Here is a 13,764-nt window from a genome sequence, read left to right on the forward strand (position 1 = left end):
ATCAGAGACGTATTTAATACGAAAAACTGACCAAGGCACAAATAAGACACAAGCACCTTTCCCATTTCACATCTAAACTCAGAGCTATGAATCCTTCTTGACACAGAGCTGGTATCACACCAGAAAGTTGATGTCAACTGAAAAAGCAATGTAATAATATGCAAACTGCATTTAATCAGCAGCCCCTCCAAAATGTAATGCCACCTCTGATCTAATACCTCATTAGAAGAGCATTCAAAAATGGAATATTCACAGGCATGTCTCCTTTATAGATATTTTCACTATAATAATGGTAGCTGAAATGGCACCCCACAGAGGTCTATGTGCATACCAAGCTAAAACATAAGCAAATTAAACCACAAACTCACTTTGAAGTTTGAATTTCACGATGTACGAAATAAAGCTGATACAGGCATTTTATTTATTTATAGGGCTTATGAAATCTATTTCCTAAATCTGTAAAATAGTCTTTTCTCTCCACAATGCAGTGAAGAAATGGGGTGGGGGTTGGGAGTGTGAAGCAAGACTAGATTAACAGGTTAAAAGCCAACAATATAAAAGAAGCTGGAATAGAAAGAAAAGGTTTAAAAAAAAAAAAAAAAAAGCAGAGGCAGAAATCAGGGTCAGGTTGAAGATTAGATTCAAATCAGAAGCCACCATGTGGAAGAAACAGCCTACTTCAAAAATGGTGAAAGTTAGCTATACTAGTTACCTCCCATGACAGACAAGGGAAGGAGGTCTCAGCCACAGCTGAGAGGAGCTAGAGGTTTCTGGTACTGCAGGGTCTCTCAGTCCTGATGCTGGGTATATCATTTTATGAAAATTCATCAATCTGTACACTTATCCGTAGATGACACATGTCCATACCATGAGTCACAGTAAAATTCAATCCAGAGTTCCACTTACAAGTAGTCAGAAAACAGTACATATAGGAAAATTCAACCATCCTGTGTTGTTTTCTCTTTGCAATTAGTTATCTCACTATTTGCAATACCAGTTGCTTCCTTTTGATGAGTTTGCATGTCATTCTTTTGCAGGAGCCATGCTAAATCTTCTCTGCATCATTCCAATTCTAGTATATGTGCTGCTGAAGCGAGCACCCTTTTGATGAGTTGATCAACAAACTGATTCTAGGAGGGCAAGCTCAGTGCCAACAGTACTTGGCAATTATTTATTGTCTCAGCCAGCTCTGAGTGCTAACAAAATACATGGACTATGTGGCTTAATGAACTGAAGTTCTTTTCTCACTGTTCTGAAAGCCAAGTCCAAGAGCAGGGTCCAAGCATGGTCAGATTGCGGAAAAAAGTCTCTTACTGACTTACAGATGGCTACCTTCTCACTGTATCCTCATGTGGGGAGGGGGTGGGAGACTGATGGACAGAGAGGAGGTGTGGGGAGGAGGGAGAGAGCACAAGTAAGTGTCCTTATAAGAGAAGGCACCAAAAAGGTGCCCTCAGGGCCCTACCCTTATGCTTTCATTTAATCTTAATAAACTCTTATAGGTCTTAAATCCAAAAACAGTCACACTGGGGATCCAGGCTTGAAAATTTGAATTCTGAGGACACAATCCAATCCACAGCACCTACTAAGTGCCCAGTACCATTAGAATACCAGTAAATATTTTTAAATATTTGATAGTTGAATTTTAACAGGAAAAAAAAAAAAAAGAATAGGTTCCAGAAGCAAAACTACAATCTTGCTGTCCAGAGAAAAAAACACAGACAACAATCCCATGTTAGCACAGCAGCCCTTCTTCTTTCAAGAGGACTCTCTCTACCATGCTAACTAACACGGTTTAGGGACCACATGTCCTCTTTCATCACAGAAACAGCTCACCATTTTGAAGGAGAAAGTAAAGCTGAAAAGAATGGCCTTTAGGGGAAGACAGTTCTGGTCTGGGAGCAAGGGCAAGGTAAGGATTCAGGGGAGAGTCAGAGAGAGTCAAACCACACAATTATCTCCACGCACCCTTGCTGGGGGGACACTGACACAGGCTGATGCCCCACACAGTGACATCCCCATGCAGTGACATCACACTTCTGACACCCCTCACCAAAAGCATGTGTTCAGCATTTCCCACATCTCAGAGAGTGATACAGACAACCCTGACCTGAAGAAAATGCCAAAGATGTGGCAGTGTAGAAACTGTTCATGGTAAACTAATTAGATGGATTTTATCTAGAACATTTATCTCAAGAAAGCAGAAGGAAAAGCCTTCAAACTTAGATGTGCTATATAATTTATTTAAAAATTTACTTTACAAAGATGATTTGAGGACTTAGTAAACAAAGGCATATTAAACTTAGTAAACCCCACAAAATAGAACAAAATATACTCACTCAAAAACCGTATTTTACTCCCTAAATGTCTTTAGGAAATGGATTGTAAAGTATACCTGAGTTTAAAGCTTTGACATATTCAGTATATTTTTTAAGTGTGATAACAATAGTTATGCTATAGGAACTAATTTTATTGTAAATGATGATGGCAATGAGAATTTAAATAATATAAACTCACATTTTAGGGGTGACTTTAATTTACTAAGAGGAGCATATGCATATAATTTTCTCTCAAGAGCACCAACTCTCACAAATTACCTCTAGTCTGTGAATAAAATAAGTATAGTATGATGTTAGAAAATTTGTGTTGCACTACAAGATTTGTTATTTAAAATGTGACTTATATACCTTTTAATATTTTCACTGTAAAAATTCCCACAAAAAATGGGAAAACTACTCCATAAAAACCTATCTCACAACTAAAAAATGCCTGCTTAGATTTATCCAAATCTAACAAGTTAAGGAGCAAAAGAGGCATGCTGGGTGGTAAGGACTCTCATAAAGCATTTACTAGAGGACCTCCCATATTCTTAGGAGCTTCCCTAAATAGCATGAAACAACTTTTTTCTCCACTACTTTACCAACAAATCAAACTGCTCACCTGTAGTTGGGTACCAGGAGACATTTTTAAAATCTCAAAACTGTCCAAAATTCCTTAAACAAAGTTCAGGTATCATTAAGACTACTCCGAGCTCTCACATACAACCATCCTTCTGGTAATGGACCTGAGACCCCCCAACACTGCAACATTTTTCTTTAGTAACACATTGGACTTTTATCTTTGACAAAAAAAAAAAAAAAATGTCATAATAATGAGAGTAGCAACAACACCTTCAGGACACAAGGCACACTTGACCAGCAATATCTCTTAAAGGCTTCTTTGCTTAGTGCTTCACATACACTTCAGCATGGGTTGAAACATCCCGTCTCACCTTTGTGGTGCAACATAGAAAACACTTGAAACTGAACCCAACTGTAGTCCTGGAGGGGGTGGTGCAGGAAAGGGGAGGGATGTGCTGTAAGGGTACAGACAGCAGGCTTGCACCATCACTCAACGAGGAGCACCTCTTTATAGAAGGAGCATTGCCAACGCAATGGATCCAAACCTTCCCAATGCCTTTTGCGCAGTGATGGCACCCCTCTATAAATGCCAGTGTGTATTACCTGTTTGTGTGCCTGGGGCAACAAATGAGGGACAACAGTATTAAAGGAGAGGGGAGCATACTCTTTCCCAATTTATAACCCAACCTGCTAATCAGACCCCCTCTGTGGCCTCACAAAACCTCCAGCATGTTTCATGAATGATCTTACCATACTATTTTAGGATTATCAGTTTATGGCTCTTCGCACCAAAACTGAACATTCTTGCGGCAAAAGTTCAAACAGCTCTATCGTTCTTGTATGCTGAGTGCCCTGCAAAGAGTCTAACACCGGATACAGGATAATGTCTAGGGCACAGACCACCAGGCAGATGGATGGACCTAGGAAAGCTCTGCTTCCATACCTAATTATATGGAGAACTCCTTTCAAAGAGAGGCGCCTGCTCAGTCTAAAACATGCAAACATCAAGCACAAGCATAAAACCATGAACAACAGGGGAGAAACAAATGGTGAATGCAGCTGTGCTATTTATAAATCTGGATATTAATACATCCAGCTTATTTAAAATGGAACATATACTTAAAGATCTGTTTTTTGTAAAGTCACATAATTTTTTAAATGGATCATGTTTTCTTAAACTTAAATATCCTTAGTTTTACTTAATATCAATTTGTAGAAGGGTCCTACAGTTCAAAACTTTAGTAATTGTCATTATTGTAGTCCTGCATCCATTACACACAAATAAGGGGGAAAATTCTGGTCAAAAAAAATAACAGACTGCTTTAGGACTTTGTCAATTGAGTGAATTTCTGCACTACTGACCTGTACATTGGAACAAATAAATGTAATCAAATATGCTGTGAAGTTAGTACTAACTGAAAAGAAATTGGACATTTTTTCCACTGTAGCTGTTTTATCAAGGATTTTAATCTATGATAAATTCTATAACCATTAAAAATCTTAGACCATTGATTTACGCCTTAATTCAGACATGCTGAGCTCTTCAAAATAAATGTTCCAAAATAGCACACACTGCAAACTGCAATTCTAACATAAAACAAATGTTAAAATGCAAGCATCTTTCCTGAATATAGTGTAGTGTATTAATTGTTAGTCTTGGAAATGTAGCTTATTAGTTTTGCATAATTTAACTTTTAATTTATCGTTTAATTTTTAATTAAGTAGCTTTTTTCTCAAGATGTGCTTTCTGCTTATATGTTGGCCACTAAACATGGTATATATAAAATAATTCTATGCCATGAATATATGACAGTGCCATGTATTATATGACTTTTCTATGATCTCAAATGTGAAAACAATCGTAACAATTCATGGTCTTAAGGAAAAAAGGAGGCCATTTGAGTTTAGCATTAATACTTAAATAATTTAAGCTCGAAGATAGTGCTTAAAAAACTAAAGAGCTGAACACAAATGTAAAACCACATCATTTCCTCTGCAAAGAATTCCTTTGGATTTTAGTTAAAAATAATGAAGAAAAAAAAAAATAATGAAGATTTTTTGGGATATCATACTCCATATTAAAAGCTAATTTGTATTTGATTTTCCAATGGAAACTATGGGGACTCATCCCAGCATATGTGCCAAAGGATACAGAGTGTCCTCACCAGAGTAGAGGGTGATATACAACATTGCCCACCTAATAGAAATTGGAAAAGCTAATGAGAATAGAGAAGGATCCAAGAAGGCGATGAGGGAAATGCTAACTTCCATGTCAACTTATGAGTTTGGATAGAGGTCCAATTAAATCTTTAAAGTTATTATTACAGCAAGTGCTCTACTGCAATGCTCTCCCTTTTAGCTGCCTCTGAAGGCAAAGCTCTCCAAAGTAGCAGCCGTTAACAGACTGTAATGTCTCATCATCTGCAGACCTTTTTAAAAAAAATTTTAAAGCATATTTTAATAAACTCTTGTAGGTTATCATTTCATTCAATATAAGTTTTAACTGTGCCTTTATTTGGTTTTTATGTGTTATATAGCCTCAATATGATGGAATTAGAAAAGAATGTCAATAAAGGAAAATTAACAAAAAGAGTCTGAAGAATGTTTGCAAAATCATGCCCCACCTCCAAATTACCGAGAGGGCCTATACAAGTTTGCGGCCACCCTTACCGGGAGACAAGAACACTGGGGACCTGACTGTTTGCACATCACTAGCACATCACAAAACCTCTTGCTCACTGCTGCCAGTTTTGATACAATTAAAGGCATACAGACACACATCCCTACCATGTATTTGTGTGCTTTCTCTGTGGAAACAGAATTGCCAAGAAAAGTTCCACAGAGGCCTGTTAAGATCAATGGCTTCACAGCTCTAAACAGAGCTATACTACAGTAACTGCTCAAAATAAGAGATGAGCATCCACTCAGTGATTTTCTCTCCCTGAGGACCTTTCCAGCATTAGCTAGAACATGCACGCCACCACTGTCACAAAGACAAGTCACTGATATTAGAGCGGTTTCCTCCAGAGGACAGGATCTTTCATGTCCAAAATTATGCATCTGGTCATTATTTGAGTTTATACAATAATGTTATTTGGAAGAATGGGGGGAAAAATAGGTTGTTTTTAAAAGGAGGGCATTAATTAAGAGGTTTGTTGAAGTAGCAGGTCAGGAAAGTGGGCTGTGAAGGAGAAATACATCCCCGCCCTGAGAAGATCCCTTCTTAGCCATATCCATTCACATCCATGCTCCAATAGATATGCCCCACCAAAGTCAGGATGACCACTTGTGGACAGGCATCCTCACAGGCCAGAGATCTACATCATTTCATTCATCCTTCAACACCCTCTGTCGCTCTGTGCCACCAAATAACCAAATGAACTCACAGGCACAGGAGATTCTAAGTGGAAGATCACCTTTCCTTCTCATTCCCATAAAAATAACACTACACTGCATTCACATATGTGTGTGTACATATATTTTGCATGTTTGTAAAAATAAGCCATCAAACTAGATACTCAAAGTTATCATCTCCATTTTATAAATTAGGAGAATAACTGTAAAGTGTGAAAAGATGAACATATTTAGCACAAAACTGTAGGGAAAGAAGGGAAAAACTTAGGATGTTTTTGAGATGGCTAAGAGAAATCTTATTAAGTATATAGAACTAAATAAATACGGATCCTAGTTCCAAATCAGACATTCCTTCTAGCACTTGGAGTTCTAAGTCTTAAGGAATACAAAGCAAATTGGGATAGGAGAATCAAAAGAAAGAAGAAAAAAGACGTCAAGGGCTATAAAAAGGATAAAGTAATCAGAAAAAGATAGAGTACCAAGCCTGAAAAAGACCCTTGGAAAAATAAAGAAACAAAAGATACAAAAGCTCTATTGTAACAGGTACACTTTAGCCAGGACAGCACCATCAATGTTTCAGATTTTATCCCTTGCCCCAATCGCTCACATATTTGCATCTTGAAGACCAAAGCAAAGAAACAGGGGATTCATCCACCAAGAATTAATGAGATATTTCCCACAAAAACAGGGCACAGATGTTAAAACAATCAAAAAAGCAAATTTCTGCAATTATATTAATATCTAAACTTGTTTTCTAACCCTTCCAAATCCCCTATCCCAGAACAACCTTTATAAGCAATCTGACAAATATGGAAAACAAAGAGAATCAATAGTAGCTTCAAGAGGACAAATAATTATGACCCAGACTTCCACAACTTTTTTTAAAAAGAGTAAAAAACAACCTCAATAGGAAATTACATTTGCTTACATAAACTGTAGACCAAAAGCCAAATTCCTATAGTTTCCTTAACTATCACAGTTTCACCTTCTGTAAAGTGAAAATAACAGTACCAGATCCATTGATGTCATGTGTTCCTTAAAAAAAAAAAAAAATATGAAATGGCATTATACATAAGAATGGTGTAATTCTAAAAGTTTCTAAAAATACTTGCTTTTCATTATCAAACAGAAATTCAGGGGCGCCTGGGTGGCTCAGTCAGTTAAGCGTCTGTCTTCAGTTCAGGTCATGTTCCCAGATCCTGGGATCAAGCCCCAAGCCTGCTTTTCCCACTCCTTCTGCCTGCCACTCTGCCTACTTGTGATCTCTCTCAGTCTGTCAAATAAATAAATAAACATATCCTTAAAAATTTTTTCAGATTGATACAGGTTCAAGAATTATAAAGTAAACAATTAACATTCCAGCCGTGGTAGAGTAACTAGGACCTACTGTAAACAACTAGAACACTGGGAAAAACATATAGCAAACTATGATTTTCAGAAATTGAACAACACATAGAATAGGACTGTCAGCCCAGAGAAGGAAAGCAAAGGAGATTGGATCTAAGACAATTCTGGAAGTATCCCAAGCAGCAACCTCATGACCACAGAGCAGGGACCTGTGGGCAGGGACCCAAATAGAACACTTAAAAGTATCACATACTACAGGAGACAGAGATGAACCAGTGGAATCTGATACTCAAGGAAGCACATGTGAGAAGAAAGTTGCCCCAAGAAATAGCTCCAAAACTCTTAATAGGAATTCTGTGGATCCCTGGCTGACCACTAAGCTAAGCATGAGTCAAATGAAATTCCTTGAGGCCGGAAAAAAGCAAAAAACAGCTATAAGCTAAACAATTCCCAGCAATCACATGAAGTATGGAAATCTTCAGGTTCTGAGTGAGAACAGCAGAAGCATTGGAGAGAGACACAAAAAAGGTATACCTTAACATTGGCTTAACCTTGCCCATGAGTGAAGTCTGCAAAGAACCAAGATGATTCTCAAGTAACTCAGATGACTGTCAGAAGTAAGTCCAACATTACTTAAAGGAATACTACTACAAGATAAATCACAAAATAACCTAAAATGTACAATATCCAACATCCAGTCAAAATTACTAGACATGCAAAGAAGCAATGAAAAGGAACCTGAAAACAGAAAGAGCAAGTAAGTTAGTACAGATAAACCCAAAGATTACAGTGACAGACTTAGCAAGTACATTCTTTAAAATAGCTATTAAAACATGCAAGTAAATTTAAAGAAAAACTTTTTTTAAAATGAGAAGACTAGAGGATTAAAAAAACATCTGCAAATAAATTCAGCAATCTGTCAGACAATATCAAAGAGGCTAACATATATATGACTGAAATGCCAAGAGAGAAGGGTTGGAGGCAGGCAGAGTGAGTAAGGGACAAAACAGGAAAAAAAAAAAAAAAAAAGGTGAAGAAATAATGACCTGAAATTTTCTGAATTTGGGGAAAAAAAAATTCATTCACAGATCAAAGAAATGTAACAGATCCCAAGCAGGATAAACAGAAAACATACTAAGATACATCAAAATATAATTGCTTAGAAGTAATTTAAAAAAAAAAAAGTATTAGGGGCACCTGATTGGCTCAGGAGGTTAATCATCCCACTCTTGATTTCAGCTTAGGTCGTGATGTCCGGGGTCATGAGATCGAGCCCAAGTCAGGCACTCAACACAGAGGCTGCTGGGGATTCTCTCTCACCCTCTTCCTCGGCACCATCCCCCACTCCCCCCACCCCAGCTCATGCTCTTTCTAAACAAACAAATATAAAATTTAAAAGCAATAAAATGTTTAAAGTGAAGAAATAATTATCTATATCTAGAGGAACAAAAAGATTTTTCATCAGAAATAACAGGGGACAGAGGATAATGACAGAATGCATTAAAGAAAATTAAAACTCTCAACCTAGAATTCTGTATTTAATAAAATCTTTCTTCAAAAATAAAGACAAAATAATGATTGTCAGACACATAAAGGCTGAGAAAAATTAATCACCTGCAAACACATACCATAAAAAAGGAAATTATTCTGGTAGAAAGAAAACCATACAGGTCAGAACTGTGGATTTAAACAAAGGGATGTAAAAACTAAATAAATAAACAAACAAAAGAATGAAAAGCACTAGAAATTATAAATATGAGAGCATATAATAGATTTTATTTCAAAATTTTATTTAAATGAAAATTATTTCCAAGATTTTGTGGCTTTTTAATATAAAAATTAAATGTATGGCAATAATAGCAAAAAAAAAAAAAAAAAGGTAAACCGTGAATAAAAACAAACTGGTATAAGGTCCTTCTACTTTACATGAAGTATTGTATTACTATTTGGATTTAAAGAACCACGGTGTAAACTCTGGAGCAATCACTAAAATAACAGAGCAAAATGATTTAGCCAAAAAGCCAACAGTGGGGTCAAACTGACCCCTACAAATACCCAAACCAAAAGCAGATAAAAGCAGGAAAAAGGAGCAAAGAATGTATGAGACAAAGAAAAAACAGGATGGCAGATTTTAGTTAAGAAAGATATTCTCGGGGATCCCTGGGTGGCTCAGCGGTTTAGCGCCTGCCTTTGGCCCAGGGCGCGATCCTGGAGTCCCGGGATCGAGTCCCACATCAGGCTCCCAGCATGGAGCCTGCTTCTCCCTCCTCCTGTGTCTCTGCCTCTCTCTCTCTCTCTCTGTCCATGATAAACAAATAAATAAATATAAAAAAAAAAAGAAAGATATTCTCAGGAAAAAAAAAATGCAAGACCCAACAATAATACAACAAAGGACATTAAATAGATTAATGAAAATCAGGTGAAAGCAAAAGGCTTTAAGAAATATACACCATAAAAAAAAAGAAAAAAAAAAAGGAAAAAAAAAGAAATATACACCATGCGAACACTAAGCACAAGGCAGCTGGAGTGGCTGCAGTTAGAGAAAGAAAAACAAAAATACTTCAAGACAAGGTGTATTAAACACAGGAAAGATCATTTCAAAGTGATCAAAGGATCACTTCAACAAGAAAATATAACAATCCTAAATGTAGATGCACCTAATAACAGAGCTTCTAAATACCTGATGCACAGTGTGACAGAATTCAAGGCAGTTACATATAAACCCCGCACTAACAGGTTGAGACTTTAACACTTTACTTACTCTCAGTGACAGAACAAGCAAGGATAGACAAGATAACACTATTGACCAACTGGACTCAATTTACATAATACTTCACCTGAGAACAACAAAAAAGAATTACTTTCAAGAAAATGTTGAATATTTACCAAAATCAATCATGATGGGCCATAAAACAATTCTCCATAAATTTAAAAGAAGTCAATCACACAGAATATGTCCTTACAATGGAATTGAGGAACCCACAAATGTTTGGTAATTAAACATGCTTCTAAATAATATAGGAAGGAAAAAGAAAAATGGCAAGAAAAATTGAAAAATATTTTGAATTAAAATATAGAAAGCTGCACTGGTCTCAAGCTAACAATGGGGAAAAGTCTGATAATCCATAAAATTGTAACTTTTCCTTGAGCCTATCAGAAAGCTGAGGTCAGAAGACAGCCAAATGAGGGCAAGGCCCTTGAAGTGGAGAAGGAATGCACATACACTTCACCCTGGGCATTGGAAGGAGAGGCCACTATACAAGCAGACAGAATAAAAATCAGCCAGGACTTTAATAAACTGTTAAAGGCCACGAGTGAGCAAGCGTATCAGTTTGAAACAGCTGCAGGCCCAGACACAAGAGTACATGGCACTCCATTACAAGCTACTCTATCAGACCTCCACAGTGTTCATGAGGAAGACAAGGGCAAGTCCAGAGACTGAAGAGAATCTAGCTGGGTGGTACAGGCATGAGCAGCAGGACGGTCAGCAGCTGCTGGAGAATAGGCACTGAACAGGTACCACTCTGCTTCCCTAGGCATTTGTCTCCCATCAAACAAAAGCCTCAACAAGCTAGGCAGTGGCAGCAAACACCCTGGCCCACAGCAAAAGCAAAGACACACTGCTTCTGGCAAGGAGTACAGGCCACATCCACTGCCCCTGAGGGAGAGGTAGGAACCCCTCTTAATTCCAGAACACAGGAAAAGACTCACTACCACTGGGGAAGGGGAGAAGAAAGCACCCCCTACTCTGAGATGTGGCTGCACATGCAGGGGAAGAAGCAGAGAACTCCCAAAAAGACCAATAAGGACACAAAATCAAGTAAAACTGCCATGAGGAGAAGGGGGCAGGGACGATGAAGAATCCCTACGCATGAGGATTGGGCACTCCAGGCCTTCCTGGGGCTAAAGCATGATCCACACAACACAGAGCTGCCCTACTTCAACTATCAGCCTAGCATAGCCACCCCAACAGCCCCCTGGCCCTGGAGAAAGGGCAGGAGCATGGAGGGAAACCCCTCTGAGACACAGGCACGTGGGGCCTGCTGAAGGCTGAGGGTGAACCATGAACACTGAAGAAACCTCTAGAACACCAGCTCCCACGCTAAGCCAAAGGCAAGCACAGCCCATCACTAAGAGGAATGTAATAAATGTGGTCCACAGAAGTAACAATACCAAGATCCAAAATAGTTCAACTCCTGAGTAGGCTGAACAGAGCCCCAATACAAACACCTTGACTGAAGAAAAGGTACACCTGTTCCGAGGTACAAGTATTCTTTACTTCAGTCTTTATTGATCTACAGGTGACATCAAATATTCAATCAAAAATTACAACACTAAAACAGCAAGAAAAAAATCTGAGATGTCAGTAAAGCAGGGCTTATAAGGAATTTTGCACTTTTACAATGCACTTTGAGGCTTCTCCTCAAAGCCTAAAATCAATCCACACTTCTGTCCTAAAAAACTAGAAAAAGAACAGCAAACTAAAACCTATAGTGGAAGAAACAAAAACAAACAAACAAAAAAAAAAAAAAGAGTAGAAATCAATGAAATTTAAGATGAACAGAGGAAAGGCAATGAAGTGAAAAAAAAATTGGCAAATTTTTTGGCTACAGAGATAAGAAACTATGAGGTGCTGTGAAAATATAAGTATTCAGCTGTAAAAAGAAAGATCTATAACAGCATAAAGAATATTGCTTATAAAAGACTAAATATTGACTATATCAATGGGAAAATAAAATTAAAAAAAAAACACTTTTTAAATTTTTAATTAAAAAGTTCAGCTTTTCATCCTGAAATAGCCAGTGTGGAAAGAGGTTTAATATTGGTTTTAAAAATTGTTTTTAAGTATCTAAAAGATGAACAGATACAAATAGTTTTGAGTACAAATATAATTTTTAATTAAAATATTTCTCTTTAACATATAAACTAAAACAGCTCTAACTGCAAATCAAGAGTTTAATTCCAAATCAAAATGAAAATCAGGAACAGCTGGGTGGTTCAGTCAATTAAGCATCCAACTCTTGGTTTCAGCTTAGGTCATGATTTCAGGGTGGTGAGACTGAGCCCCAAGTTGGGCTGCACGCTCATTGTGGACTCGGCTGAAGAGTCTCTCCTTTTCCATCTCCTTCCCTGTCTGACCCTCTTGCACACATGCTCTCTCTCTCTCTCTCACTTCTTTCTCTCTCTCTCAAATAAATACATAAAATCTTTTAAAATAATAAATATATAAAAATCAGAGTAAATCAAAATGTGATTGGATGATCAAAGTAAATAAATACCAACATGCCCTAATCTCTTGGCAATAGACCAAAATATTAATGAAATGCCAGCTAAAATAAATAGAAATAATGTCCAAAACAGGGAAGACATTCTTCTACAAATGTACTATGTCCCATTTCATCTCCTGCCAAAAAAAAAAAAAAAATACAAATACTTCAAAATCTCAGATATAGATTCTTTCCCTAACATTCTTTCTGATTTTCAAAATTCATAATATGTAATATCAAATGTCCTAAAGCCTAAAAAGCCAAGTTTTAAATTTCTTGGCAAAATCATGAACACTAAATAAAACTGTTCATGTTGGATAACATCCTCTTGTTTTCTCTTTTAATTCTAATGAGGTGAGTAGTGTTGATTGTTTTAATATTATTTTCCTTAAGATCTCAAGATATCATGGAGTTAATTACATTTTTCTAGCCTTGTTTGTTTTTATACATGTTTCTTTGTAAAAAGAATTGTTTATCCATGAATCCTCTATTAAAGGTCTATGGCATCTAAAATTTCTCTGAAAGAAGGCAGGCAACATAATTTAACAAGGAAACTATTTATGCTATTATACACAGGGGAACTTTTTTTTTTAATTTTAACATAATTAACCAGTATTTCTATTGAGAAATATTGATCCAAGATACATTACAAGTGCTTGACAATCAAACAACTTGTTTTTCAGAGATAAACTAGGCATAAATATCATGAAGCCAGGTTAGGTTTTTCACGGTATGTCCTTTTGGTGCCTATTTCTACATTTCACTATACTGCTCTCACAGCTTGGTGCCCCATGTCCTCACGATGACATCTGGATGAGGTTCCCACCATGGCAGCATCCCACCTGGGCCCACTTATACCTGAACCTGTCCTGCCCTATCTCTCAAGCCCCCAGCTG

The 13,764-nt window shown here is 37.1% G+C and overlaps 1 protein-coding gene and 1 non-coding gene across 12 annotated transcripts in view; both read right to left on the reverse strand.

Moving 5' to 3' along the window:
- Positions 1-13,764, reverse strand: part of ZNF407 (zinc finger protein 407) — a 447,661-nt gene that overhangs the window by 349,379 nt on the left and 84,518 nt on the right. The gene's annotated exons all lie outside the window — the stretch shown is intronic.
- LOC144289270 (U6 spliceosomal RNA) lies at positions 993-1,100 on the reverse strand. Its single transcript, XR_013357251.1, has one exon. It is a non-coding gene; the product is annotated as a U6 spliceosomal RNA (small nuclear RNA).

The sequence above is a fragment of the Canis aureus genome, chromosome 1, assembly GCF_053574225.1.
Source record: "Canis aureus isolate CA01 chromosome 1, VMU_Caureus_v.1.0, whole genome shotgun sequence".
Lineage (NCBI taxonomy): Eukaryota > Metazoa > Chordata > Mammalia > Carnivora > Canidae > Canis > Canis aureus.